The sequence below is a fragment of the Microcaecilia unicolor genome, unplaced genomic scaffold (assembly GCF_901765095.1).
Source record: "Microcaecilia unicolor unplaced genomic scaffold, aMicUni1.1, whole genome shotgun sequence".
In the NCBI taxonomy this organism is placed as follows: Eukaryota; Metazoa; Chordata; class Amphibia; order Gymnophiona; family Siphonopidae; genus Microcaecilia; species Microcaecilia unicolor.
This window is the reverse complement of record NW_021963548.1, coordinates 46,286-73,897: the sequence shown is the minus strand read 5'-3', so window position 1 is coordinate 73,897 and position 27,612 is coordinate 46,286. Positions and strand designations below refer to the sequence as shown.

Here is a 27,612-nt window from a genome sequence, read left to right as displayed (position 1 = left end):
ACATGGTGTCTTCTGACAAAGGACTGAATTTTTGTGCTTGTTCTTGTTACAAAATGTGTCCGACCAGTAGTGGTTTGCAACTCCTTAGCATTTGGGGCTGGCATTCTCTTCCGTTCTTGATCATTTTCCTAACTTTTTAACTCAAAGATGTATCATTGATATCACTTGGCATGTTCAGAAAGTGCTATAGGAATAGACAAACAAGTCCCTTGTTTTACTTTGAAATTTTGTTTTAACCAGTCCTCTTCCTTCCTTGCTGGAGCATGCACACTGTCTTGACCTAGCTGCAGTAAGCTTTTGTCTGAGGTGTTAATATTAAACAACCCCCCTTCTTCCTCCATGTTTTCATGTTCTGTTGTATTACAGGGTAGCTGCACCTACCTTTATCAAGCTGCCGCCTTTTATTTTATCCTCTTGCATGCCATTAATTAACTTTGTCCTCCTTTTATTTGTTCCAGTCAATCGCAGTGCACTCTGCTGAGCATCTTCTCCCAGGAGTACCAGGTTAGGAGTTTTCTCCTTTGTGAGGCTTGACAGATGCCTAATTGAATGATGAATGTCCCTTTATTTCTTTGTAATTGAACTGCCAACTTTCTGATTGGTGTAAAGATGCCCCTGTCTTTTTTTCCCCTTCCACATCAAGCACCGCCTGAGTCTCCAGTGGATGGCTGCCAAGTCTACCCATCCATCTGTCTAATAACATCTCGTCTTTGCTTATTTGGTGGACCTATAATAAATTATGCTAAACCATTATTATTCTGACAATAATAATTTCCCTGTGTTGCTTGGTTCTGTGTGCTAAATGTTTGCTGACTTCAGCGTCAGGACTGCTTTACACTGCTGACAGAGATGAAGATAAATGACCATTGCTGGAGTGGCAGAAGGCAAGAGAGGCAGAAAATAGAGTCATTTATCATCCCCATGACAGGTGTCACTCAAGTTGGCAGACCTCTGTGAATTATTCCTTTAGATCTGTGTAGTTTTTAACTACTTTGCTCTTCCTGGTTCCAGTTGGCAATTTGATTGTAGAAGAGTACAGTAAAGGTGGGTGTGAGTGCTGGATCACGGATTGAATTGAAAGAAAATTAGTATAACATGTGGAAGGAAGTTTTTCTTTCGTCCTCTGTAGCCCTCAGCAAACTTTGATGAAATTCAGTTTTATTACCCCACTGGCTTCTACATATGTTGTACATTGTATTGCAGTGTAGAAAAATTGTAGATGGTGCTGCATGTTAAATGGAAACTGTGTGCACTATACTTTTTTTTTTTACAGATGTACTCACGGGAAATGCTAGAATAGTAATGTAGCAATAACAACATAGTAGATCTTGAGAGAAAAAAATTAGTTGTCCAGTTACTCTGATGCACCCTCATAAAGTTATAACTCAGTTGCCAGCCATAGAGCATGCTCCTTACAAGAGAGTACTGTATCTATTATAACTTGCCATTTTCCTCTGTACTCATCCATTGTGGGTAGAGGATCTAGCAGGATTCCCTGCTTCAGTTCACAGTGAGCGCCCCTTCCTTCACATGTCTAACTGCAAGGCTTTGTGGCTTTTGCCCAAGCATCCTATCTCTAAATCCCCTGTGTAGCCTTCCTATGGGAGACCTGGCTTATGTGAGTGCTTGTGTTTCAGGTAGGATTTCTACAATTTCATGCTGGCAACCCAAGCTATTTCAGTAGGATACTTTAAACGTTTGATTTGTTTCCCTGGTTTTACCTATCCTGGTTCAAGTATAGGCAGCACTTTAAATGTCTGTTTACAGGCTGCTCTTTGACAGGTCTCTTGATCCTTGATAAACGGTCATATTTGGAAGTTTAACCTATGAAATTTTATATTTGGAAGTCTACTAATCATGGTGCCATTTGATATCCAAAACTGGTATCTTCGTGGCCAATATTCATTAAGATGGCCAGGAATGAGATTGTACATGCAGATAACTGGCTGGCCTAGATTCTACACAGGTGAGGTTAGAAATGAGGTCACAGAATGATTGTTGTATATTGCCTGTAACCTCATAAATGATGTTGCTTAAACCAGCCAGAACTTTTGAAATGTTTTTCTTCTTTAATCATTGCACTAGGCCAGTTTAGATGCTTGGATTTGTGCTGTCCTTCCAGCAGGTGCCTGAGAACTACTGAACTGTGTGTGGTGTTATCATTTAAGAACCCTGAGCAAGCCCCTGCCCAGTTGGTATTCCTCAGTCTCCAGCAAGTGGTAGGCTTCCCGTACATCCTCTGGTGGTTTGATAGGAGCTTGGTCAGTTTAAAAAAAATAGGGGTGTGACAGGTCCCTCCTGCTCCTCTTTCCCCAACCTTTTTCTTAAGGGGTTAAGTGTTTTTTTTCTTGTGCCTTGAATCTTTCACCTTGGGTGGGTTGGGGGGGGGGGGGAACCTTGTGTGCCTGAACTTAATTGCTGCTCAACAGACAGTTTGACTAGTAGTTGCCTGTATTGGTGCTTCTTTGTTTTTTTTGTTTACCTACTATGGTTTTACCTGGAAAAAATAAGGCTGTTCTGGAAAGGCTTTTGTTTTTAACTCCATTGTCAGACTAGTCTCAGTGCAGAGGTGTGTTTTCACTATGGCAGTGCTACAGGATAAAATCAAGCACTGTTCTGGTTATGGGGCATGATGGTTGGCTGTTGATGCAGTGGGAAAATGCCAGCAGTGTGAGAAGAAAGCTGTGATTTCCTTTTCGCTCAGTGTTGAAGGACTGTCAGCTGAGCGGTGCTCAGGTTCCTCCAGCTAAGCACAGCAGGCAGTTAATGTGGCTGAAGTGGTGGCAGACCTAATTTGGCACGAATTGCTGCCATGTTTGCAGTGCCTATGGTGGTTGCTTCCAGACACAAGCCTCTTCAGTTGTCTCCCTCTCTGCTGGTTGTGATGGATCCTTCCCTTGTGAATAGGTCACAGGATTAAGTTTTTGCTCAGAGTTTCTTGCCTGAATTATCTTGTTGCATGGGCAGAGGTATATCTTCTACTTTTGCTTTATTTAATGTCCCTGCTTCTTTTCCTAATGTAGATGTTAAATGGTCCAGGTTGGTAAGGGTAATGGGATTTAATATATCAGGTAGAAGATCAGGAGGATAGGCTTTCTGAAGTCTCTGGAGCGGAAGAGGCGCTAGACATAAATTCCACAGAGCAGCAGTTTGGGGTAGAAGAAGAGATCCTTGTGAGGGTGATAAAGTTCTACTGGGAGAGGATCCTTCTATGGAATTTTGGTAAGGAGGATTTGGCTGCTTGAATTTCTTTTTGTCTACTTTTAAAATTTCAGTGGATAAGCCCAGTTCTAGTTGACCCCTTTTTGGTTGGTATCAGAAAGCCTTTCAAGACATTCTGTATCCTTCAGGTGACAAATCATTTCTGAGGAATGGGAAGTTCCAGATGCCAGTTTTCGTGTTAGGCTTTACCCAATTTGATAGATTCAAGCTGCCTAACGTAGATCTAGTGGTTTTGGATGTGACAAAGAAGACTACTAACCCAGTTGAGGGGGGTATATTGAAAAATCCCCAGGAGCACAGGATGGAGTTTCTTTTGAAGCAAGCATTTAAAGTCTCTGTGTTAGCCTTGTAGGCGGCTATTTGTGGATGCTGTGTAGCTTGGGTGTGTTTAGGTGGTCAGAGCAATTGGTGGTGGAAAAAGTTATGTAGTTGTCAGTGGGGGTTGATTCAGGTTCCACCTTTGGAGATTTTGGCATGACCAATTTGGTGGATGCTTTATATGATTATATGGACTCTGGTCCTGGGGAACTGAGTTCGATTCCCACTTCAGGCACAGGCAGCTCCTTGTGACTCTGGGCAAGTCACTTAACCCTCCATTGCCCCAGGTACAAATAAGTACCTGTATATGTAAGCTGCATTGAGCCTGCCATGAGTGGGAAAGCGCGGGGTACAAATGTAACAAAAATAAATAATCATTAGTTTCAGCAAAAAAAAATATGGTTCTCCTTGTAGTTGCTCAGCATTGTCTCTGGCTCAGAAATTGATCTGCAGATGTTACTTCTAAAATACTTCTCAGTAAATTTCCTTTTAAAGGAGGTTTGTTTTTCATTAAGGATTTAGAAAATTTGGTTAAAAGTCTTGAGTCCAAGGTTTCTAGGCTTATAGAAGATTGCCCCAAACTTTCTTTTAAAGTTTTTTTTTTGTTTGTTTGTTTTGTGTGTGTATGTATGTGTGTGTGTGTGTGTGTGTAGAGAATGTTTTAGGAAGTTCAGGAGATATACAGCAGGAAGAGAGTACTACAGTGCAGTAGATTTTCTTTTAGAGGTCTGTTCTTTTGAGGTAGCTGTAGAGGAGGCTGAGATTTCTCTACAGGAACATGGGTACTACCAAGAATTCACAATGAAAGTTTACAGGCCTGCTCTCTGGTGCCTTTGGCAGGAGGTTGACTGAAGTCATTTTACCAGAAATGGGCCCAGATAACAAACAAATCTTACTACAAGTTATTTGGGAAGGTTATGTTCTAGTCTAGAGTTTACCCGGCCTCATCTGGTGTTGGAATCGCCCTTTCATTTTCACCTAAATATGGCCACACTCTGACAGAGCTTATTGAAATTGGTCAGTTAGAAGCTCTGGTTTCAGTTTGCCTCTGGAAGACACAAAAGGATGTTGTTCAATTTATTTTGTAGTTCCAAAAAGAAAGCAGCTTAGTAGTTCTCATTCTCAATGTGCTGGTAGGGACAGCATAAACCCAAGCATCTGGATGGGTCTCGAGGGTTTCAAGGAAACAAAATCAGCATGGAAAAACTAGTAACCATACACTTCAGGTCCTCTAAGCATTTGGAGCAGAGAGATGATCATATGTAGTTTAACCACCAGTTGGAGTGTATCATGTTTGCAATTTTTTTTTTATAATAGCTGCTTTCATGATTAAAGGAAAGGAGCTTAAAAACCCTGGTAACATATGGATAGCAAACAAAAAAAAAAGCAGCACCACGGGCCTTTAAAAATGGAACGCAGTTCTTTAATGAATGAGCCTTGTTTTTTTTGTTTGGACTTTAGTTTGTACTTCGTTCCCTCTCTTTTGTTATATAACATATGGATAGCATTCATACTTGATTCCCTGAAAATGTGTGCATAAGCTTCTTTTTAGGAAAAATTCAATGTTGAGTGTTTGTGATTTGAAAAATAATCTTTCTTTCCAGAAATGGATGAAAAGAACACATGCCAATCATCATACTCCGGAGGCCATGGAAACTTATTACCAAAGGTATGATATGGTGTGACTGGCTATGCCAGTCAAGGTCTGTAGGGACACTGGAAAGAAGTCTGAGCAGGCAGGGAAACCTGGCATGGATCAGTGTCCCTCAGGAAAAGGGAGAAAAACTAGGGCATGAAATTATCCTATTCAGAAACCTCACTGTCCTATTCCTGGGGAATGTGTTCCCAGCATTACCAGAAGCCCTGAGGAAAAGGCAGGAAGGAGCAACTAACAGGAAGGCTAGGCAGGCTGGATGGAACCAAACCTTCTGGGAGTTGTACGCACAGCCATTTCTTTTGCAGGAAGGCAGAATATCTCATTAGAAACTCTTCCGAGTTACAGAGAGGGGGTGGAGCTTAAACTCTTTCCAAATGACAAAGAGCAGGGTATTAGTGTTTGCAGCCTTCCCCAACTGTGAAAAAGGGGATTTTTTTTTTTTTTGGGGGGGGCTTTTACACTCAGAACAGCCAGCATAGTAAGAAGAGATTCAAGCAAAAGAAAGCAAAGGAGAGGAAGAACTGGCTGCTAGGAAACTACTTGCCACGGAACAGAAAGGGAAGCCCTGGTAAACCTGAAGCTGACTTCACAGGGCAAAAAAAGAGAGGTGTAAAAAGGTCATTCTCCTAATAGATGTGCTATCTTCATGGAGGAAGGAAAGCTGAAATAGGAACAGTCCCATTTTGGGTAAGGCAAGAGTGCACTGTCAAAAAATGGAAGTCTTAGAGAGAGAGAGTGTGTCAGCCTTTAATAGGGAACTGTCTGCACCAAGAGAAGGAAGGCTTGGGGAAAAGCAACTTCTTTTGGAGTTGCATTTAGGAAGTAAATCCCAGTGGAAGGCTGTTAGAAAAAGAAAGCAAAGGAGAAATAAAGGGATAGTAATTCGGATAATCCTTGTTAGCACTAATACCCTGTGCTGGGCGAAGGGAAGTTCCATGACACACAAACCCAGAAGGAAATAGTTTACCTAGGGTGACAAAGTGGTTGGGTTTCTTAAGCTAATTGAGCGAAGTATTCTAAAGAGAATAGTAGGGACATACAAAATATATACATTTAAAAAGAATATGGCATTTTAATCAGGAAATGGACAGTTTTCAACCCCGAAGCATGATCACACCCTAACATTTTGTCTGAATCATCCCAACTTATTTACCGATACTTCTTTACTGTATTTGTCACTGTAATAGTACCCCTAAACTGTATTTGTTCACACCGAAGTCTGAACTATGTAAGCCACTTTTAGCCTACTAATAAGTGGGAAAAGGTGGGATACAAATGTAACAAATATCTAAATGTTATTAAAAGAATAAAATTTTGAGGAAAAATGACACAGTACAAACCAACAGATAGAAAGCAGAAACAACTGTTGAGAACATTAATATATATCCTTGGCCCATGGCATCAATAACAGAATAATAAAAAATACATTATATAAAATAGAAGAGTGCATAATGGAATTAGAAGCTAAATTATAATTAAAAGATACACGTAAGTCTAAAATGGTGGCAGTGTGTTTAACAGAATGAGTATCTGTTCAGATATACAGTATGTCTGAAAAATACATTATACTGCCTCATGGGATAGAAAACATAAGAGGAGGAAGTACAACAAGAGGTCATAAACTAACATATGGAAATGGGACATCAACAGTAATGAAATGAAGAGGGGTAGTGAGAAATTGTATGTGCGACTACAAAGGAACTATACCTGTATAATTTATATACATGTGTCTTAAAAGTGCTTAGCTGGTATCGAAGACAAAAGCCTAAAGAATAGGGAAGTGGATAAAAGGTAGATATGTAACATCGGACAAAAAAAAAAGTGATACTGGTCTGTCATTTAAGCAAATTGGCAGAAAACAGAGCTCTGATTCGTTAGCTAAAAACTTCGGCAAAATAAAAAGGATTTAAATGCTGACAGCTGGCATAAATAAAACAACCCAGAAGGAAGTGACGTCACTAACCAAGATGGCCGCTTCAGAGCGGAGCTCCGCCGGGGCTTTTACTAAATTACGCTAATCTCACAGAAGAGTTTGGCTTTTTGGGGTCTGGAGGGGCAGAAAGCAGTCCTAGCATTATGCCGCCGAAGAAGAGCCTTGAGCGATTCTGTTTTTCGATGGTGCAGACTGAGAAATTGAGGGTGAATCTGACAGGCCCTGAGCGGAAGGAGACAAAGATGGGGGAGGCATATGGAGTTGAAGAAATGGAGGAAACCTGTGAGATTACTAAATCAGATGTTGTGGGCTAGTTTCAGGACTTAAAAGCAGACCTGGCAGGGGTCCGGACAGATGTACAAAAGGCCCTGAAGGATATCAGGGTAGAAATCCGCAAGTTGGGGACCGAGTTGGTGAGGTGGAGGAGGGGATGGCGACATTGAAATCAGATATGGGGAAACTCCATAAAACAGTCGATAAGGACAGTGGTGAACTACAACAAATTAAGGAGCAGCTGGAGAACCTAGAAAATAGGTTGAGACGCAGTAACTTGCGATTTAAAGGAATACCAGAACTGGATATTTTTGGCAACTGTGAGGCAGTGATACGGGAGCTGTGTTTATATATATTAAATCCAGAAGAGGGGAGCCCAGCAACTGGACTTCCGCATTGAACGTGTACATCGGGTTGCTGGGCCACAGTGAGATTCATCCCCGAGAGTATCGTGGTATGCTTTCTGGACTTTCCTACTAAGGAGAAGATTCTGCGTAAAGCACTGCAAAAAAAAAAAAGAGATTTCTTGGAAAAATTACAAGATTGGAGTTTACCAGGATATGGCATGGACGACCATACTAAAATGCAGATCATTCCGCAAGGTAACAGTGTTTATGAGGTCAACTGGGATCTGCTACATGTGGCTTTTTCCATTTGCAGTATGGTTGATGGTGGAAGGCAAATCCTGTAGGGTGAAAACTCCAGAAGAAGCCTGGTCTGCACTGCAATCCTTGGGGTGCATTGGAGTTCCAGAACAGGCAAAGCAGTCGGGAGCCAACACGGAGTCTAGAGCGGATTCGGCTTGGCAACAGGTGGTGGACTGTGGAAAGCAGTTGGATAAACTTGCCTCCTGAGTGCCCCGAGGAGGGTGGACTGGTGGACAATGGCCTACTGAGCAGAGAACAATGTACAGATAAGATGACGAACTGTTGGGGGAGAAGTCCTATTTTCTTGATTTTGAAGGGGGGGGGAGGCGTCTGAGGTGTGAATGACGGGGTTGGCGGAGAGTGGACCCCCATGGATATTAGGACTATGAAGGGTTGGTAAAGTGGGTCTGAAAGAGTGAACAGTATGAATCTGAGGTTGAAGGGAACGATATGGAGGCATGACTGTTTTAGGGGATGGGGAAGGAATGATTGAGGAGTGAATGGGGGGTTGCTGGGAAACGAGGAGGGGTGGGATGGTATGCGGAACTAGTTTAAGCCTTCGTAGAGACGTAAAGTTAGAGGCATATTTTCAAAGCACCGAGCCTTCCAAAGTTCCATAGAAACCTATGGAACTTTGGAAGGGTAAGTGCTTTGAAAATATGCCTCTTATTCTTCCTGGGATGGCTGATCGAATAGATTTGAGATCAGCACAAGGCAAGGGGAGGGATGGGGTGGAAGGGCGAGTGGTTGGGGCAATAGGGGGACAAGGACAAAACCAAGGGGCTGATGATGGAGGGACCTCTGGGAGGTGCATAAGGGGTGGGGTGGGGGGGACAAGTCAGGTCTATTTCTGCATTCAGACCTTTTGGGCTTACAGTATCAAATTCAAAGATTAAACCTTCTCCTTGTAATAAAAGGTTATTTTGATCACCTCCTCTCCATTTTGAATAGATTTTTTTTGAAAACTATAAACTTAATATCATCAATGGTATGGTTGAGGTCATACCAGTGAGAGACCAATGGTGTTGTTTGTATATTCCTACTTATACAGCTTCTGTTTGACTATTCTTGCCCTTACCATCCTTTATGTCTTCCCTATATATAGGAGATTACAAGGGCAGAATTATGATCTGTTCTACTTTTCAAGGAGTAGCTTCTATGGGTAGTCGAGTGCCTAAATGTATTTGTGATAATAGCATGTCTGTAAACTGAACATTTGTCACACTTGTATTGTGTTCTGGTGTACCTAAGTCCTGAATATCTGGGTCTGGTAGTCTTGATGGAACAAGTTTATCTCTTAAGTTTTTGCCTCTAGAAAATGCTATAACTGGTTTAATATGTTGGAAACAAGGATGTGTTTCCAATTTATGCCACTTTCTCCACACTTTTCTTTGGGTACCCCCGTTTCAAAACGTGTTGTGACAATTGAAAGGCCTGGTGTTCAAAGTCCTCAAAATTAGTGCATATGGATCGAAGACGAAGAAATTGAGAGTAAGGTAAATTGTCCTTTAAACTTCAGGTATGGAAACTTGTGAAATGCAAGTATGTATTTTAGTCAGTTGGTTTCCTATATGCTTTAGTAATGAAAGAGTAATTGGTTTTTGAACTATATCCAGGAATGGAATTTGATGGTGATCAAATTGCATCTTAAAGCGTAGATTATCATCACAGGTGTTCAACTAACCGTGGAAGTCATGAAGTCTCTCTCCACTCCCTCTCCATAAGAGTAACATATCGTCGATGTAGCGCTTATAGAGGATGATTTCTATTTTATAGGGATGGTCTTCCAAAAACTTTCTTTCAAATTCGGCTACATATAAATTTGCTACATCTGGAGCTATGGCTGACCCCATGGCAGTGCCTCGTATTTGCTGATAAAAATCGTTTTGAAAGGCAAAATAATTCTTAGTGTTGTAGTAGCAAAAGTGATGATAAGAAAATTAGGGATATGGGAATGTGTTTGTCTATTCTTTACAATATTTTCCAATATGACAAGTGATTCCAGCTGGATGTTCGTGTAAAGGAAATCTATGTCTAGAGTGACTAAAATGACATTGTTCAAATATTCTGTGAATTCTTCTAGAAGAGTAATGACTTGGGAAGAATCTCTCACATAGGATGGTATTTGTGGCACAAAAGGACGTAAGAAAAAATCAACAAATTGTGATGATTGGTTCAAGCATGGAACCACTACCACACACTGTAGGCCGTTCAGGCGGATTGGTGAGTGATTTGTGAATTTTGGACAATATTTATTTGCTTTTCTTAAAATTGGTCTTAATATATCTTTCTAGTTTCTCCATACATATGGCTTAATTTTTAGTTATTTAATTTATCCATATGTAGCTAGTTTGGTCATAGTTCCACTCTTAACTAAGTATACACACATACATATGTTATGTTCCTATTGTTTGTCTCAATATCCAGTTAGCAACCTGATATCATGCTTTTATTATATATTATTTTTATAAAAAAATGTTTGTAATTTGATATGTTGCTTTCCAAATACTGGTGAGTTTTTCTTATTTTTTATAAACTCGCCTAATTACCTACCTTTTTCAGTTTTTACTATTTTTACGTAGTCTTAGTTCTCTATAAGTTGCACTGTCCTTATGAACAACTTCTCCCCAAGCATAGTCTGGTCATTTCTTTTCAACCTTTGTTACTATATCTCCTTTTTTACTTTTCTTTTTTTTTTTTTTACACATTATGTTCATTTGCTCTTTGTCTTATATTTTCTTTCCATAATATCTAGTGATTGTGTTACCCAGTGTTTAGCTGATACAGCCCCGGCTTATGATACAATTTGACGTCACAGTTGACACTATTCGTCATTACTAATTTGCATAACGTTATTTTAGACGTCAGCACACCTATACAGTCCTTTGTTGTACATTCACTGTGATCTCGGATACAGGCACTGATACTGTTTGCTTTCTGTGACTAGGTAAGTCACCACCTGAGAGTTTTTTTTTGATCCTTTGTGCCCCCCACCCTTTTTTTTTTTTATATGCTTGTTAGGCTATGGTCTTTCATTTGCTTTTCCCGTGCTTTTATTTTATTTTATTTTCCAGCATGATTCTTCAGCTGTATGTCTTTTATTCCAACACTTTTCTCTAGTTATTCCGTTTGCGATTTTACTTTCTTGCTCACATGAGTTTACTTTACACTTATTTTTAGGTTTTTTTCTTTTTCTTGGGTTTTATTTATGCCAATTGTCAGTATTTAACTCCTTTTTATTTTGCCGAAGTTTTTAGCTAACGAATCAGAGCTCTGTTTTCTGCCAGTTTGCTTAAATGACAGCCTAGTATCACTTTTTATTTCTTTTTTTTTTTTTTGTCGGGTGTTACATGTCTATCTTTTGTCCACTTCCCTATTTTTTAGGTTTTTGTCTTCGATACCAGCTGAGTGCTTTTAAGACATATGTATATACATTATACAGGTACAGTTCCTTTGTAGTCGCGTATACCATTTCTTACCACCTCTCCATTTCATTACATTACTCTTAATGTCCCATTTCCATATGATTATGACCTCTTGTTGTACTTTCTCCTGTTGTGCTTCCTATCCCACGAGAGGCAGTATAATGTATTTTACAGACATACTGTATAGCTGGATACTCATTCTGTTAAACTCGCTGCCAGCATTTTAGACTTGTTTGTGTATCTTTTAACTATAATTTAGATTCTAATTCTATTATGCACTGTTATATAATGTATTTTTTTATTATTCTGTTATTGTTGATGCCATGTGCCAAGGGTATATATTAATGCTCTCAACAGCTGTTTGTTTTCTATCTGTTGGTTTGTACTATGTCATTTTTCCTCAAAATGTTATTCTTTTAATAACTTTTAGATATTCTTTTTAAATGTATATATTTTGTATTATTTTTAGGGACTCCTGACGCAGGACTTAGGGGCCGAAACACGATTTCGTGTCAAGTCCATTTTATATTGAATATAACTACTGATGTGAACTCTTTGAGTCCATTGAATTTATTTTGTGCATCATCTTCATCACCTTCGCTGTGCTTTGCCTCATGTGGAAGGAGAACACATTGGTATTATTAAGCGATATAAGAATATCCTAAGTTTTTTTTTGTTTGGAGGATTAATGTGTTTAGAGACAATGGGTGGTTTGAACTTAATGTTTGCAAAAGATGGGAAGCATCCTATTAATTTCTTTTGGTGAAGCTGAATAAAGAGCAGTTCAAGAATACTCTAGAGTCTGACTGTCTATTGGGGCACAGGATTAGCATCCAAGGGGAATAGGGACTAGTTGGAAGTCTGTTAGCCAGTAGATACAGCACTCTTAGCAGCTGTTCTTCCAAACTAAGCTCACTCTCAGTTACAGAGATACCTCCCAGGTTGATGACAAGAAGCTGAGTTTGGCACACCTCTATGGGGGGGGGGGGGGGGGGTCCCTGCATTACAGTGACTTAAAATATTAGGCATAATGGCAAAAAAAGATAAATTGAGCTCAATTAAGCTGGTCTTGATTGTAAAGGGTAAAGGTACATTAAGAATTTTTCTGTCTCAAGAGAGCTTCTACCACTTCCTCTGCTATCAATCAATAATATGTTAATAGTTCTTGTGTCTCTTTCTCCTCAACCTACTACTACTACTATTTAGCATTTCTATAGCGCTACAAGGCATACGCAGCGCTGCACAAACATAGAAGAAAGACAGTCCCTGCTCAAAGAGCTTACAATCTAATAGACAAAAAATAAATAAAGTAATCAAATCAATTAATGTGAACGGGAAAGAAGAGAGGAGGGTAGGTAGAGGTGAGTGGTTACAAGTGGTTACGAGTCAAAAGCAATGTTAAAGAGGTGGGTTTTCAGTCTAGATTTAAAGTTGGCCAAGGATGGGGCAAGACGTAGGGGCTCAGGAAGTTTATTCCAGGCTTAGGGTGCAGCGAAGACAGAAGGCGCGAAGTCTGGAGTTGGCAGTAGTGGAGAAGGGAACAGATAAGAAGGATTTATCCATGGAGCGGAGTGCACGGGAAGGGGTGTAGGGAAGGACGAGTGTGGAGAGATATTGGGGAGCAGCAGAGTGCTTATCCTAGTCACTGGAGGAAGAAAGCAACGGTGTGGCACCTTGAACCGAATCTTCATCTACTGCCAAGCCCAGAGTGTTGTGCTGTGGTGTCTTACGTAAGTCAAAATGTGACAGATAGCAGAGGAAGATGAGGCTCTTGGTGCAACTTATGCTTCCTTCTCCTTCTTGGAAGTGGAATGGTTATCGGAGAATGAGGGAGAGTAACGGTAGAAAGTGACCAAGCTGATGCAGGCAGCTGTAAGATATTGAGTGTGAGGATTGGAGAGGCTATAGGTTGTATTGGGGGTAGATGACAGAAAGTTGTTGAAGGGATTTAAGGGCGCTCCATTTTACTGTTGGAGCTGCTAGGGGAAGGAGCGAGTGAACTCCTGCCCATCCTACCTCACTGGACCAGCAAGGAGCATAAGATAGGCCTTGGGAGGGCCTACAGGTGAGTGGGTGAAAGGGGCAGTGCTGCAAATGGGGGTATTTGTTGGAAGGGTAGACAACTCATGGTTGGTGGGTAGAGTTGGGTCAAGTTGGTGGGGGGTCTGGATTGAGGAGGCCAGACCTTATTGAGGCAGGGGGCAGGAGGAAGGGGAGCTCAACCACATTTTGGGCTGTTCCTAGGAAGTTATGTGGGTGCTGGTTCACATTTCAGCACCAGCATAGCCAACCAGACAAAGTTAGGACTGCTATTTGTGGTCTAACATACCCGATTAGCTAAGTGGGCACTGGTACTGAACATTGCTGGCATAACTCTTGACTCCTCCCTGCCCCTGCCTATGCCTCTGTTGTAATGCTCCTCTCCTGCCTACTTCCAAAATGGCCAGTAAAGGCAAATATTCAGTGGTTCTGCCCAGTTAAATGCTTCTGAATAATGGCAGCTGACCTGCTGAGCGTCATTTAAGCTGGCAAAAACCTCTTCTGCTTGCTTAAATCTCTTTGAATATTGAACCCTTAGGGGTCCTTTTACTAAGCTATGGGAAAAAGGGCCCTGCGGTAGTGGCAGGAGCTGTTTTTACCACAGTGGATAAAAAGCCCCTAAAAAAGGCAATGCAGGGGGGAGTGGGGGAGCACTAACCGCCACCCATTCAGGTGGCAGTACGGGCTCCCTCGGTAACCCGCCAGAAATGATGCGCACTTGAGCTGGAACTACTGCTGGTGGGTGCATTGGTCCAGTGGTAGTTCTGGGATGGCGTATGGTAAGCCCATGTTGGGCTTACTGATGCTTTGTAAAAGTACCCCTTCATTTTTATTTTACTTCATTTTATTAAATATTTAATAAGACATATACATTTTTATGCATAGTTACTTGATTTTCCAAATATGAACTTGTGGTTAGTAGCAAATTCAGGTATAATTGGTAGGTTGTTGCCTGAAAGGGCTTGCAGCAGGCCCATCCAATCTCGGCTCAGGCCCGCCCACCCAGTTTTAAGCGCAGTTGAATTAAAGCGCACAGAGCAAAGCCAAAGCAGCAGCCTTTCACTAATTCATTTCTACTGTCGTCATGCCATGGCTTGCTCACTACTACTACTATTTAGCATTTCTATAGCGCTACAAGGCATGCGCTGCACAAACGTAGAAGAAAGACAGTCCCTGCTCAAAGAGCTTACAATCTAATAGACAAAAAAATAAATAAAGTAAGCAAATCAAATCAATTAATGTGAACGGGAAGGAAGAGAGGAGGGTAGGTGGAGGCGAGTGGTTACAAGTGGTTACGAGTCAAAAGCAATGTTAAAGAGGTGGGCTTTCAGTCTAGATTTAAAGGTGGCCAAGGATGGGGCAAGACGTAGGGGCTCAGGAAGTTTATTCCAGGCGTAGGGTGCAGCGAGACAGAAGGCGCGAAGTCTGGAGTTGGCAGTAGTGGAGAAGGGAACAGATAAGAAGGATTTATCCATGGAGCGGGGTGTAGGGAAGGACGAGTGTGGAGAGATACTGGGGAGCAGCAGAGTGAGTACATTTATAGGTTAGTAGAAGAAGTTTGAACAGGATGCGAAAACGGATAGGGAGCCAGTGAAGGGTCTTGAGGAGAGGGGTAGTATGAGTAAAGCAACCCTGGCGGAAGATGAGACAGGCAGCAGAGTTTTGAACCGACTGGAGAGGGGAGAGGTGACTAAGTGGGAGGCCAGCAAAAAGCAGATTGCAGTAGTCTAAACGAGAGGTGACAAGGGTGTAGATGAGGGTTTTGGTAGAGTGCTCGGAAAGCAAGGGGCGGATTTTACGGATGTTGTAAAGAAAGAAACGACAGGTCTTGGCAATCTGCTGGATATGAGCAGAGAAGGAGAGAGAAGAGTCAAAGATGACCCCAAGGTTTCGAGCTGAGGAGACAGGGAGAATGAGAGAGCCATCAACAGAAATAGAAAACGGGGGGAGTGGGGAGGTGGGTTTGGGGGGGGAAATGAGAAGCTCGGTTTTGGTCATATTTAATTTCAGGTGGCGTTGAGACATCCTGACAGCAATGTCAGACAAGCACGCTGAAACTTTGGTTTGGATGCAAGGTGAGATATCAGGGGTAGAAAGGTAGATTTGGGAGTCATCAGCATAGAGATGGTAGGAAAAGCCATGGGATGAGATTAATGAACCAGGGGAAGAAGTGTAGATAGAAAAGAGGAGGGGACCAAGAACAGAACCCTGAGGTACGCCGACAGGCAGAGGGATAGAAGTAGAAGAGGATCCACCAGAGTGAACACTAAAGGTGCGGAGGGAGAGGTAGGAAGAGAACCAGGAAAGGACAGAGCCCTGGAATCCAAGTGAGGACAGAGTATCGAGAAGTATGCTGTGATTGACAGTGTCAAAAGCAGCAGAAAGATCAAGAAGAATGAGGATGGAATATTGACCTCTGGATTTAGCCAGTAATAGGTCATTGGAGACTTTAGTAAGTGCAGTTTCAGTTGAGTGGAGAGGGCGAAAACCAGATTGTAGTGGGTCAAGAATAGCATGTGAGGAGAGAAAATCAAGGCAGCGGCGGTGAACAAGCACGCTCAAGTAATTTGGAGAGAAAAGGAAGGAGGGAGATGGGTCGGTAATTAGAGGGACAAGTAGAGTCGAGTGAAGGCTTCTTAAGGAGAGGTGTGACCACAGCATGTTTAAAGGCAGCAGGGACAGTCGCAGTGGAAAGTGAGAGGTTGAGAATGTGACAGATAAAAGGAATAAGAGCAGGAGAGATGGCATTAAGAAGGTGGGTGGGAATGGGATCAGAGGAACAGTTGGTACATTTTGAGGAAGAAAGGAGAAGTGTAGTTTCCTCAATAGTAACTTCAGGAAAGGAGGAAAGGGAATGAGGGGAAGGAGAGAGAGGGGAACGGACTAGTGGAGGGAGAGGTGGTGAGGTAGAGAAAGCAAGGTTTATCTTTCAGCTGATCTCCTAGTCCCACTACCTTTTGGGCAGACTCAGCATGGCAGTGAGTCGACTCGGCACTGAATAAACATGGTTGCAGCTCTTGACTTCGTGGTGACCTGCAGCGTGCATGACGTCCTTTTCCTTTTCAGCCCCCTGCGTGCTGATGACTCATGTTCCAGCCCGTGCAGCATGCTCAGCCTCGTTCTCGTGGCTCGTCATCTCAACAGGCTAAAAACCTGCACTCTCAGCTGTAGGCGCCGGAAGTCGGGAACATTCGGTGCTGTCTGCTCCTCCTCCCCCCCCTGGGCACGGACCGTAGTGCCACTGCCAGATGGAAAGGCTGGTGCCGCCTGGGTGTGTAGCAGCATGCGCGGCTTCTTAGCTCTCTTACATTGTGCCTTAGTGCAGTAGCATTCCCCAGAGTCCCAGTAGTGTCCCACGGTGGGCCACAAAACACTCTGCCTGAGTGAACTACTGGAGCCAGGGTGTTCTGCACCATGTGGCAGTTGCCCAGCACTGCAGGTAATAAAATTTTAAATACCTTTTTTTTTAACGCCATGTAGGTTTTTTTTTTGTACTCGAAATGCTGGCTGGTGGTGGGATTCTGGGTGGGGTAAGGACTCGCTGCCTAGGGCAAAAAATGTATATTTAATGATGAAAATATACCTTTTTTTTTTGTCTAGGTTAAAAAAAAAAGTGTAGGTGGTTTTCTCTGGGTGGACTGGTGCTTGCAGAGATGGGCTCTGCATTGCCCAGGGCATGAAAACAAGTCTTTTATACTTAATTCCATAGGGGGTGGGTAGGGAGTAGGACAGGGCTGATGCTAGGCTACAGGGAGGAGTGGGGTGGTAGGATAGGGTTGATGCTTAGCCTATCTCACTGGACTAGCAAGGAGCATAAGATAGGCCCTGGGAAGGTCTACAGGTGATGCTTAGCTATGGGATGGATGGGGGGTGGTAAGGTAGGGAAGGGCTGATGCTGAGCTACGGGGATGGGTAGGGAGTATGGAACAGTGATGCTAGGCTGCTGGGATGTAGGGGTAGTAAACTCAGAAGATCCTTTTCACAAAACTTACTGAAGTTATTGTGATTTTAGCTGTCAGGAGAGAAAATTCCCAGAAGTGTTCCCGAGATAGACAGTGCTCCTTAGTCTGCCCCCATGGCAAAACAAAGTTCATTACTAAGCTACTTCAAAAAGCCACGTGTAGAGGAGCATGGCGAGGATGCAGGTAGAACTGAAAATCCATGTGTAGAGGAGCATGGCGAGGATGCTGTTCCCTCAACAAGTTCTACTTTATGCTCACATCAGTAAACCTGATGTGCAACCGATGGAATTACTTTCAGATTTATCCGACATTCATGAACCACCAAAACAGCCAAAGTTACAGGCTTTCCCAGTTTCTACAATTAGTGGCAAGTCCCAAAGTTTTTCATCTCACTGGTATGATACATTTCGCTGGCTGGAATACAGTGCAAGCCAGGATGCAGTGTTGTGCAAAGCGTGCAGACATTTTTCTGATAACCCGAGCTGAAGAAACTTTCACAAGAACTGGCTTTAGAGATTGGAAGCACATGAATCAGAGCTGCTCAAAACATGAATCCAGCAAGACACACTCTCTTGCACTAGGAAAATCTGAAGACTACAAACAGTCACTTACCAGGAGGTTGGGGAAACATTTTCAATCAACTAATCCAAGATACCATGAACTTTTCTGTAGTTGAAAGGAATCGTGAACACATCAAAGTAGTACTTGATATTGTGATATTCTGTGCCAAGCAAGAAATTCCATTACGCGGACACAAAGAGACAGAAGAAGCCTTAAATGAAACTTTTTGGAAATGTTCAAACTCCTTAGCAAATATGACAATAGTATCCAAAGTCGCCTTGAAAAAATTCCAAAGAATGCAACTCTAATGAGCCCAGATATTCAGAATGAACTGTTAGAATGTGCCTCTTTTCTACCATTACGCAACATCAAATCCGAAATACGTGAAACCAATAATACATACTATGCAATTCTGGGTGATTTATTTATTTATTGCATTTGTATCCCACATTTTCCCACCTCTTTGCAGGTTCAATGTGGCTTACAATACATCATGGATAGTGGAAATGAGAAGAGGGTAAACATTTACTATTACAAAAAGATTTTGGGTTGAGTGGTAAAGGAATAGATGATTTTGCTGAAACAGAAGGCATTATTAACATTTCTAGATATATGTAGGAATTTCACGTGTTTTGGTCTTTGTGGTATATCTTGTCGAAGAGATGGGTCTTTAGTAGTTTACGGAAGCTGGTCAGTTCATAGGTCACTTTTAGGTTACATGGCAATGCGTTCCAAAATTGCGCGCTCATGTAGGAAAAAGTGGATGCGTGCATTAATTTCTATTTTAGACCTTTACAGTTGGGGAAATGAAGATTGAGGAATGTGTGGGAAGATTTTTTGGCATTCCTGGATGGTAGGTCTATCAGGTCTGACATGTAGGTTGGGGCATCGCCATGGATGATTTTATGTACTAGGGTACATACTTTGAATGTGATGAGTTCTTTGAGTGGGAGCCAGTGTAATTCTGGGTGATGAATGCAAAGATCTCTCTAAACGTGAGCTTGTTGCAGTATGTCAGGTACCTACACAAAGGGGTAATAAAGGAAAGGGCAGTTGGATTTGTTGATACTGCAGACATGACATAAAATGGGATGTCTGATATAAAAGTGCTTGAATTAGATCCAGAGTTATGTGTTGGCTTCAGCTTTGATGCAGCATCTTTGATGTCTGGAAACAAAGGAGGTGTTCATGTCATTTTGAAATGCATGTTTTGGCGGGCTGTTTATGTGCACTGTAATTCTCACCGCCTCAATCTGGTTCTCTGCACAGCATCTAAAGCATGTTCCTCTGTTAGCACATTTTTTTGAAATTCTGAACTCCTTGCATAGTTTTATGACAGGTACGTATAGGCATGCTCGTTTTTTTGGAAGTACAGAAGCAACTCCATCCTGATAGACGCCTTGAACTTGAACGATCAACAGACACAAGGTGGAGCTCAAAATCTTGCTCTGTGAAAAAATTATTGATTCTTTTTTATATTATTCTTGAAGTACTTGCTGAATTTTCAAATGCTGCTGGACAGACAAAACTAGATTCCCTATCTCTTCTAGGTCAGATAGAGACAAAGAAATTCGTATTTCTGGCAGTTACATTTGGGAAATTATTTGAAAGCAGTGATTTTGCCATGAAAGGACTACAGAGTGTCATGTTGTTGGTTACAGATTGCATTAATCTTATAGAGTGTCTAAAAGAAGCTTTTGTTCAGTTTAGGGAGAACATATCAAATAACTGATAAAGTTCTTAAGTTAACAGAGGATCTCATGGAGAAATATGATATTGAAAAGTGGGATGTTTTTTTACTCTCGAAAGACAAAGCTACCTATAAAGTTTGGTGATTCATTGTTTTTTTTTTCCAGTTTGGGTAAATCTTCTTCTGTTCAAAGCAAGATTTGAGACATCTGTGGCACGAGATAATTGACTGCCAGCTAAGTGAACTGAATAATCGTTTTCAAGATGATGCTTATGGAATGATGACTGCTTCTGCTGCCTGTTTGCCAACAACTGAGGCCTTTGGCTGAAGAGAGAATCTACTGCCCCCATGAACTTTATATGGCATTACCATAGAGGAAGCTTAATTAAGTGTTCAGCATCTAAAACGCAAAGTAGGAGAAGGTATAAATTTTCCATCTTTAATCGAAGTACTAGACAACGGCAATGTGGACATTTTCCCAAATGTCAATGCCTTTTTAAGAGTACTTATCACTCTGCCATGCCAACTTGCACTGTGGAACGACAGTTTTCAACTATAAACAGGATCAAAACGGCATCAAGAGCCTCAATGCTCACCAGTCGCCTCCATAATCTGTCACTGTTATCATTTGAAAGAGAACTGTTTCATTCATTGGACTATGCAATTTCTAATCTTACTATCTAAGCTTCCTTGCCCTCTAAGTTTGTTCTCTAACTTTCCTCGTTCAGCTAGTGTTAGTGTTGATATCTAATGTAAGTCTCAACTGTTACATAATGTTGACCCATAATGGTAGATTATAAGATTATTCTATAATGTAGTTCTGTATAGGTCTGCTTTCTTAATACTATACTGGCAAGTTCCAAAGGTGCACTTCTGATGATATCAATTGTTTGCCAGTGTTCTCTACCTCCATCTGCTGGTTGAGGAATATAACCCATTGATCTGGACTGCTCTAATAGGACTTGAGGAAAGGAAATGAACAGGTAAAAACAAATTAACCTTCATTAATATACCTTTCATCGCTACAGTGCAATATGGTAAAAACGTATATCTTGAAAAAGAATTTGAAGGGTACTAAAGAGCCAGCACTTAAGTTCATAGGTTTAAGACATACTTGTTAGTCCAACTATGAAAATATCTGTTTTGTAACTTGACAAGCAGGGTTACCTAAAAAAAAACTTTAAGGAAAGAAAGAATTCTATTATTACCATCATAGGGATCAGCAGCAGCTTCAAGATGAGGCGAGAAATGCAACACCTTCAGTTAAAGTAGATCATCCTTCTGAAAAAGGTGGAGTAGACCTCTCCTTGAAAAGTAGGAAGAACTTGCAGAATTTTGGTATCAAACTTAACTGGCTACTGAACTTTTATATATTTGATAAGCATAATTAAATCATAATTTAGGTCATATGTTGAACCTTGGAGTGTAAAGACATGCAGCTTGAGCTCCCACTATGGGCTGATTTAATTCTGTTATAACCTTTTGGTATCATAATTTGTTTTATTGCTGAAACCAACTCACCTAAAATGCCACAGCATCTTGTGCTAAAAAAGCAAAGTAAAGTAGCTGAAGTAACAGGTCAACAGAAATCTGCCAGACTTCCCAACAAGATGGTATGGGACCACACTCTGGCTTCTTACCTCCTGATACCTTGATGTTACTTCCTCAGTGTTAAACAGAAAGGAGACGCCCAATGTGGACCTGGAAATAATTCTTCAGACCATAAGAAAAGGTAACACAACCATAAATGTTGAGCTGGAGAAATTGCAGATGGAAGTGGCAGGGATCCAGACAGATTTGCAAGCCATAATAAGCTAACTTGACCAGGCTGAACAGAGGATAGCAGCTGTGAAATATGACCTAGTCATGCTGAAAATACTCAAACTTCCACCACTCAGCTATTGCCAGAGTACTAGACAACTTGCAAAACAGATCCAGAAGATTTAATATTAGGATAAGTGGTTTGCCTGAGGGGTCTGAAATTGGCATAATGACAGAATACATCGAGAAATCGCTTTGAGAGTTATTCCCTCCTGAAAACATTTCACTGGACTTTGTTGTTGAGACAGTCCATTGGGTACCCATGTAACTGGTGGTGAAAGGTAATCAATTAGTGATAAAGACCTATGTTAGCAAAGATATAAAAACTTTCATCATAAAGAATTATTGTTTCAGTGGGCCAGGAAGTATTGATCAGTGGATTATAAAGGTCATAAGATCTTGATCTTTCCGGATTTCAGCCTGGGACTAGACTGTATGAGGCTGCAATATAGAGAAGTAAAGCAATGCTTTACAAGAACACATGGCTATGCTTTTTCCTGTGAAACTTTGTTTTATGGGAAGGGAAACATTATAATTGATGTACTGGAGGTGGCAAATTATCCTTATAGTCAATGTTCAGATGACCCACCATTTCATAAGGACTGACTAGTGACTAAATGGTTGACTGAGGAGTCTATCATTAATACATAACCACTATGGTTCAAACGATTATCAATGCTTATGCCCAGTTCATCCCTCAGAGGGAGACTCAGGATAATCTTCTTAGTATGCGGGGCAAAAAATATGATGCCCTGTCAACACGAGTAACAGAATGTTTCGACTTGAATTATGTCTGAACTATGAACTGCTGAATTGTTAAAAGAAGGCTGTATTTTCTTGATAGACATTCCCACAGCCTGAAAGGTGGGAGAGGAGGTGCGAACTGATTGTTGCCAATTCTCTGTGACCTGGATTTGAACCATGGAGCATACCAAGGCTAGCCCACCGTTTGCAGATCTGGTATGACTGGATTTAAGTCATTTCTGGTCTCATAGGTGCTCATTCAGTGAGATGGCTGTGGTTGAGGCTGACTCATACCTGTTGCCTCATCCTATATGCTATAGTTTTCAGTGGCTTAGAATGTTGTGGTGTTTTTATAGTTTTGCGGGCCAATATTCATCCAGCAACAGTTGTGGGTTTTTTTTAACTTTGACTGTTGCTGGCTAAATTAGCACCAGGTATTCAGTGCTGGGCCGTATTTGGGTTCCAGCATTGAATATCTGGCTCTCACCAGACATGTACTGGCTGCAGGGAGATGTGGGTCCTGGCTTAATATTCATCCGGGACTCACATAAGGGGATATTGGAGCCTTGTTCTTGCCCCTCCCCTGTCTCAGTAGTGCCTCCCCCCCCCCCCCCCCCCCCGGGGCCTACTTTAAGTTCTGTGGTGGTCCAGTGGGTGATTGGAGCAGGAGCAAACTCCACTTGGAGAATGACACAGGGACAAAGTTTGTCCCTGTTTCATCCTTGTGGGCTCTGTCCCCATCTGCACAAGCCTCAAACACTTATGATTTTAAAATCTTTTTATTAAAGTATAAAAAGGAACAATATTCTGTATAACCGTTTATAAATTACAAATAAAAAACAATAATAAGAATAAGCAACTGAAATAACCCCCGCCACCCTTCCAAACCCAAAAATATCTGACTTTTACTACCCCAAGAAACCCTAATCCATCCTGTTAAAATGTCCAGGGGGACAAAATACAACCCGCTCTGAATTCCCTAGTGGGGGAGAAATCTGTATGCCTCTTTTTTTTCTATCCTTCTGTTCTTTTCTTTGACTATGGAGTTCCTTTCCTTTTAATGGTTTTATCTTGTGCACTGCTCGGATTTATTGTGAAGTGTATATCAAATATGAAATAAATATGCCCTATGGAACACTTATGATTTTTAAAACCATGGATGAATAATAAATCAACAATCTCAGGATTCAGTCTAGCTTTCCAGTCTTCCACAGTTCTTCTCGCAATAGAAAATGACCTCTCAGAAGATATGCTGTTAGCAGGGAAGGCACAGGATCTCCCGTTCAGGTTTGCCAGTTTTGGCCAGCACATTTTGCTTGTTTTTCCAAAACAAATTGTCATCTGCATCTCTCAAACATAAATAACTGTCCAATTCATTAACAATAGCTTTAATAGGAGGCATTGTTCCACAAAAGTTGCTAAACTGCTGACATCCATTTTCATTCTTTAGGAGGGGGGATCTTCCACAGATGTGACACTTTCTGGGAATGTAGATTGTGGAGGATCCTGAGTTGATGTTGGTGGACTTGAGCCTTCCATTTGTATCTAGTTTTGGTACAACCTTCTCAAAGATTTGGTTGCCTGTGTTTTATATCATCTGGGAAGATAATTTGGATTGTCTTTTAGACGTGAGTGTGGAAGAGAACCAACACTGTGTAGTGTATGAACATGAAATTAAGTGTCAATTAAGTGTTGGAAATGCTCCTTGATGCCAGCAGCAATGAATGAATGAATCTGTTGCAATAACAGTAAGATGCTTGAGCAACTGGGCAGATGATTGAAGGATGTTGCAGATGGTAGGAGTCTGATCAACAGACAAGACTCTTGTTGGCACATCAAAGACAAGACACAAAAGATAGTGCTTCATTTAAATCCAAAAGCAGCTTCTGTAGTTTAACATTAAATTCAGTTGCCAATTGTCTAAGATGTGTTAATTTTTTACATATTTGATACTAGCATTTTAGAGAAAGCTGTTCCATGTAGTTGGAACAGCTTGTTTAAGACTAGTCTCAAGCTTTTAGAGAATGACACGTGGACAAAGTTTGTCCCCTTACCTAAGGAGTCTGTCCCCGCCCCATCCCTATGGTTAACCATGTGTCCCCATCACTGTATCATTCTCTACCACTCAGTTCTGCCTCTAGCGGCTCTGGTGGCAAAATGGTTGCCACACCCTCTAATTTATCTCACTGATGCATTTACTTATTTATTGCATTTGTATCCCACATTTTCCCACCTCTTTGCAGGCTCAATGTGGCTTACAATACATCATGAATAGTGGAGATATATAAGAAATAAACATTTAGTATTACAGAAGAATTGAAGAAATACTTTTTCAGGATAAGTGTTTATTGGGCATTTGTTATTTGACTTTACATCAGTCATCAACAGTGAGTATTTGGTAAAGTCAAATATCAAATGTCCATTAAACACTTATCTTGAAGTACTTCTTTGTCAGTACTGGACAAAATGGTACAGAGCATAATAAAGAACAAATTATTGAACACAGAGAAAAGATGGTTTAATGGAAGAGTCAACATGGATTTATCCAAAGGAAGTCTTGTCTCACCAATACATAGTTTTTTGACGGTATGAATTAACCAGCAGAAGAAAAGAGGTTTTAATACCCCTGTATAAGACGTTGGTGAAGCCCCACCTGGAGTATTCTGTTCAGTTTTGGAGGCCATATCTTGTGAAGGATGTTAAAAAAATGGAAGTGGTGCAAAGAAAAGCTACGAGAATGGTATGGGATTTGCGTTACAAGACCTATGAGGAGAGACTTGTTGACCTGAACATGTATACCCTGGAGGAAAGGAGAAACAGGGGTGATATGATACAGGCGTTCAAATATTTGAAAGGTATTAATCTGCAAACGAACCTTTTCCGGAGAGGGGAAGACGGTAGAACTAGAGGACATGAAATGAGATTGAAGGGGGGCAGACTCAAGAAAAATGTCAAGAAGTATTTTTTCACGGAGAGAGTGGTGGATGCTTGGAATGCCCTCCCGTGGGAGGTGGTGGAGAGGAAAACGGTAACGGAATTCAAACATGCGTGGGATAAACATAAAGGAATCCTCGGAAGGAAGGGATCCCCAGAATCTGTGCCGGTGGTGGGAGGCAGGGCTGGTGGTTGGAGGTGGTGATAGTGCTGGGCAGACTTATACGGTCTGTGCCAGAGCCGGTGGTGGGAGGCGGGTCTGGTGGTTGGGAGGCGGGGATAGTGCTGGGCAGACTTATACGATCTGTGCCCTGAAAAAGACAGGTACAAATCAAGGTAAGATATACACAGAAAATGGCACATGTGAGTTTATCTTGTTGGGCAGACTGGGTGGACTGTGCAGGTCTTTTTCTGCCATCATCTACTATGTTACTATGTTAACATGGACAAAGGTGAGGCAGTTGATGTAGAGTATCTAGACTTTCAGAAAGCTTTTGACAAAGTCTCTCATGAGATACGCCTGGGGAAATTTAAAAAGCCGTGGGATAGGAAGCATTGTCTTGTTGTGGACTGGGAACTCATTAAAAGATAGAAAACAGAGAGTAAGATTAAAAGGATGATTCTCTCAATGGCAGAAGGTGAGTAGTTGAGTACCACTGGGATCTACATTGGACCAGTTTTTTAAAAATAATATTTATAAACGATCTGAAAGTAGGAACAATGAGTGAAGTGATGAATATTTCAGATTACACAAAATTTATTTAACGTTGTTAAATCACATGTGGACTGTGAAACATCGTGTAAGGCCCTTACGAGACTGGAAGACTGAGCTTCTAAATATCAGGTGAAATTTAATGTGGATAAGTAAAATGATACACCTAAGGAAAGATAACCCTTTTTTTTTGGGGGGGGGGGCTTTTTCTCTGCAATTGTTTGTCAGATCTGACCCATTTTTCATTTCTGAACCCCCTCTCCTCATTGGCTTTTGCTCGTCATGATTAGCTCTGTTCTGTTAAATTATTGGAGATTAATTTTGCCCACAGAAATGCATTCTCAACCCCTTTTGTATAATTCTGTCCAACATCTGTGGGTTGGAGAGAATTACAGGTTTGGGTCAACTATACCACAGAAATAGTAACAAAATGAAGAAATGACTGTCTCACATTGTTACTCTGGTACCTGGAACAGGCTGATAGAGGGCGAATGGTTCTAGAACAATGAACAGCCCATCTTGTTTCAGTGTTATAATCTTTTTCTTCAAAAGATAAGCGAGTAATCAGAGGACCTTGGAGGGATTTAGCAAAAAAGTATTATCTTAAAAAAAAAAACTAATACAATTTGCACTTCTCTCCCACCACTTCTTGTTGGTTGATGCACACTTAAACGTTGAAATGCCACTTTGAAGCCAGCACTGGTATACAGGTTTTTAGTGCATGGCCATATTTTCTCTTTTTTGTTTTACATTAGAATGGAACTGCGTCAATGCATGATAAGTATCCACTTACAAAACAAGAGTTAGTTAATGATGGTTTAAACTGCATTGATTTATCCTGAAGATGGGATGCATGGGGGAAAGAGGAGGTGCACATACCTGAACTGGCTGTTCTTATTACTCTAGCATTCCATTTTTTTTCTTTGTTCAGGTACCACAGTAGAGTGATGGAAAATTCATCTGCTCCTGTCTTGCTTGAGCTAGCCAATGAGGTAATTTATTTCTTTATCTCTGTTTGCATGCTCCATAAGATTTCCAAACAATTATTCTGTATATTGTTTATAAAATATATGCTGTGTTTTTGAAAGGCTGTTAAATTAGCTCTAATTTGCCTTATTTTAGGCTCTCTTGGTTTGACTAAACTAAACATTGATGCACTTGTGATGGCCTGTCATCAGTTATTGTGACTAGTTCTATAACATCTATTACATCTGATTGTCCAGAGAAGGTCTGCCAAGTTCGTAACTCCATAAAGTTCTTAAGCAGGGCTTACTTTTGGAATATATTGATATGTGGCATCTTACCTGTAGCCTTTTATTTAATGGTAATTCCAGGTAATTCTCTGCTTTAATAAGAACTAGCTTAGCTTTATCGCATGTTGTTAGTGAAAAGGAGACTATGGTAAAAAAAAAAATGAGAATGGTCAAAAAAATAAAACAAAGCTTAGAAGAGCAGCTGCTAAGGTCAAAAATTTACATCAGCCATTGATGATGTTTAAAAATACCATATTGAAAGCCCAGACCAGATATATTCCATATACTAAAAAAGGTGGCAGGAAGGCTAAACAACTGCCAGCTTAATTAAAAATTGAGGTGAAAGAGGCTATTGGAGCTAAATATCATCTTAAGAAAATGGAAGAATGATCTGACTAAAATAATAAACAGCATAAGGAA

At 41.1% G+C, this 27,612-nt stretch overlaps 1 long non-coding RNA gene across 1 annotated transcript; it reads left to right on the top strand.

The window, feature by feature from the left end:
* The first annotated feature begins 452 nt into the window (after positions 1-452).
* On the top strand, positions 453-26,933 carry LOC115459417. The gene is made up of 3 exons (XR_003940267.1): positions 453-504; positions 5,145-5,209; positions 26,871-26,933. It is a non-coding gene; the product is annotated as an uncharacterized LOC115459417 (long non-coding RNA).
* Positions 26,934-27,612: the final 679 nt, after the last annotated feature.